Source organism: Sinocyclocheilus anshuiensis, unplaced genomic scaffold, assembly GCF_001515605.1.
Source record: "Sinocyclocheilus anshuiensis isolate Anshui unplaced genomic scaffold, SAMN03320099.WGS_v1.1 scaffold1152, whole genome shotgun sequence".
Classification (NCBI taxonomy): Eukaryota; Metazoa; Chordata; class Actinopteri; order Cypriniformes; family Cyprinidae; genus Sinocyclocheilus; species Sinocyclocheilus anshuiensis.
In genome coordinates this window covers 265,871-269,639 of record NW_015551083.1, presented here as the reverse complement: position 1 = coordinate 269,639, position 3,769 = coordinate 265,871, and positions in this window count along the sequence as shown.

The window sequence follows — 3,769 nt, the reverse complement described above, 5'->3', positions numbered from 1 at the left end:
CCACCGGCCAGGCGCCGGGAGCGGCCGAAATGGTCACCCTGCGAGCGGGAACTTGTCGTGTATCCCCGTGGACACAAGTTATGGGGAGGAAGGCTTTATGCTCCGTTCGGGGGGTGAGAATCCGCGACTGGACCGGAGTGACCGCACTGCCTGAGTCCAGGATGGCCCGGAACGGCTTTCCAGCTGGCGGATGCTAACCTCGGTGATCCGCTGGAGGATTTCCTCCATGGTGGGGGAGGAGCACTCGCCTGTGACAGAACCCGGAGACAAAAAACAAGGAAAAAAAGGTGAGGTGAAGATCGCTTGTCGGTGATTCTTCACTGATTCGCCTGCATTCTCCACCAGTGTAACGGGGTGAAGAATCACACGACAAGTAATCTCAATCAATACCCCGGAGGGTGGATTTATTGGTGTGGTGGGTGCGAGGGAGGAAGGTCCAGGTAGGTGCTCCGGTGCCATGAGTGCTCTCTTCCGTCTTCCCAGTGCAGAGGGTCCGTGCAGTGCTCCTGTGGGGCTGGTCGGTCACACGCTGCTGTCTGTGGGAAAAATGAGAGGGCGAGTTAGTGCTCAGTCTCATGGAGAAATCTCCCAGATGGCAGGGCTTGCGTGGCTTATGTGGCCGCCTCCTGATGAGCTGCAGCTGTGACCGATCAGCCTGTGATGAGGACGGCCAGGTGTGCCTTGCTTGTTTCCAGGGCGACGCTGATGAAGCTGCGGGACACTCGTCACAATATATTCTACTGTAGTAAACAGCTCTCTAGCCAAAGGTTTTGTTCCAGCTAGTTTTAAACATACAATTGTGCAACCTCTGCTGAAAAAAAACTCAACTTGATCCTGCAGCACAAAGTAAACTGCCCTTTATTTCAAAGCTTCTGGAAACAGTATTTTTGTCTTTTTTTGAATTCTTTTAACATATTGGTCATTTCAATCTGGTTTTAGATCCCTACATAGCCCTGAGTCAGCTCTGTTAAAGGTCACAATTAATATTTTGCTTGCTCTGGATATTCTTCACTAATGTCATATAGTAGGTATCTAGGGCACTGCACAGGATTTGCTTCTTACCTTGAGAACAGCACCTTTTCTGTAAATTTGTTTAATTTTTTATTCATCATCTGCTCTGTTATTGTGTGGCGTGCCCCAGGGATCCGTTTTGGGACCTTTTTTATTCCCCTTTATAAGCTTCCTTTTTGACTACATTCTTCAGGAATATAATATTGTTCATCACTGTTATGCAAACGATTCCCACGTTTACCTTCCAGTAAGGCCTGACACTACATTTTCATTTAATGTCTTGTTAAAGCGCATTAAAGATATTTAGAGTTGGATGGTGAATCATTTTTGGCAGCTAAATGAAGATAAAACAAATGTTTGATCTTATGTTGTCCCATGTCTTCTTTCCCTGTCCTAAAAGCCCAGTTAGGTCCACTCTAAACCAATTTACAAAAACCTTAGCAGCTGTGGTGGAAGGCGGGATTTTTAGTTCTACACACAGAGACTTCTTCACACAACATCTCCTTTTGTGTTTTGTCTTCTTGTGTCACAGAAGAACAAAGCTCATATGGGTGACATACAAAGCTCAAATCACGACAGGATGTTTATTTTGACTATCTGTGTTTGAGGGTGGATTTTAGTGCCCAAACAGTTTTGCTGACTACATTCTGTGGTTTGTTTACCTGTCATGCTACACTCCACCTCACAGCTCAGGGTCAGGTGAGTTTGCTTTCCATCTCATTGGTGGCCCAGTTTTTTCCCCCTTCTCTGCTCCTCAACCCTGAAAGGTTGGGTTTCTCCATAAGAAACTCAGTGACTCCTTCCGCATATGTATGGATTGGAGTCATTTAAAAGTGGAAACTTGTCTTCAAAAGGATTCATAGTTCATATATGTAATATGTAATGTTTCAGTGCTGAATGCTGCTTCATTTACAAGAATTAGTTTTAAATGTCAGTAATGATTTAGCATCTTTAATGCAGCTTTGCTTTGAAATGAATTTAAAAAGCATACTAAACATTTTTTTTACTCTGATGGTATACGCTGACTGAAGCCTTTGCCAAATAAAATGTAAAGGATTTTCTGTGCAGGAAATGAGAGAAGCAATATAGTTGCATGTATTTGACACGAGCAGAACTGAAGACTGAAATAGAGCAGGACTGGCATGACTGATGACAAACACTGAGCAGCATTATTCCTGTGGTTTGGTGAAAATGTTCAGGACTAAAGGCTGCTTGAGTTTTTTCCATTATGTAAAATGCTTTGGCAGCAGTCTGTGCTCTTTCACAATGTCAAGAAAACAGAAGGAGTGAAGTGTTCTGTTACCATCTTGGGTCAAAGAAAATAAGTTACATAGGTCAAATTTTCTGTAATTTATTTCTCTGTCCTGGGGCAGTAAATCAAAAGCTTCTTAGCTCATATGAATACATAAACTACTCAAATGCTCAGGCATGAAAAGGTTGAGTCTCAAAAGCTTTAGTAACACAATCATTAAGGATGTTTTGAAACCTAATTGCTGCTGAATTGGGAGAATCAGTTTTGGGCTTGTGTGGATGTCAGCAGCACAGCACATATGGGGTGGATATTATAAGACATCTATAAGAATATAAACTCAATTATTTACAAAATTCACCAAATCTACAACACTGACACATTCAGACTTTAACATTGTTTACATTAGTTAAATTTGACAGAACACTGTTGGAAAATAAACTATGATTCCACCAAACAACACAAGATGAAGACTTTCAGAGGTTTTGCACATGCCACTTTTTGCTAAATTTAACAATACTAGAATGCAAACAGACTCCCAAACCAAGACAAAGCATTGGAAAAAGTTACTCAGAGTAACACTAGTTGAGAGCTAGATGAAGAATCTGCGAGATCTGAGTGGAAATACAAGATCGGATAGTGTTACATCCGCCTGAAGCCTGTTCAAGACTCCCACAAAAACTAACAGCCACATTTCTTCTGATTTCTGAGGATCGTGTGATGTGACAGTTTGTCAAGTAACACTTCAGCATAGAGTGAGACTTATAAATAATACGTCTGCAGCTAATTTAGATCATTTAGATGTAGTGCAAACAATATATATGCATGCATTTTTGACTGCACATTTTATTTCATTTTAATACAGCTTAAGACATGTTACCTACTCTGTTCATTAATGTTAGTTTACGTACTTCATTGTTCTCAGTATTTGAGTTGTAAGATGAAAGCAGACACTGACGCTGTTCTCCAAACCTCCACAACACACAAAGGTAAAGACTTGTGAAGATTTCTTTAAGTAAAGACATTTACAAGAATTAGTTTTAAATGTCAGTAATGATTTAGCATCTTTAATGCAGCTTTGTTTTGAAATGAATTTAAAAAGCATACTAAAAATTTGGACTTGACTTAATGCATTGTTATGCAGATATATTTTATATCATATTTTTTATTCTCCCCCCCCCTATTTATTACAGTTATGAAGCATGATCTGAATAACAACTTACTCCAAAATAAATAGAATTAAGCTTGTAAATGAGAAAAAGTTTTAGCTGTTACTTTATAATAAGGCATTTTAGATATGTAATATTTTAATTATCTGCCTATTACAAAAGCAGCATAAGTATCAACAGATCTGTTTTGTAAAAACAGCAGAAATAAAGCTCCAGTCACTGACCTCTGCGTTCTGTCTGTCAGACTGACACTCCTCGTCTGTTGGAGTCTCTCCTTCTGCAGATCAGCAGCAGACGCCTGCCTCTTATACTGCTCTGTGTGTGTGTGTGTGTGTGTGTG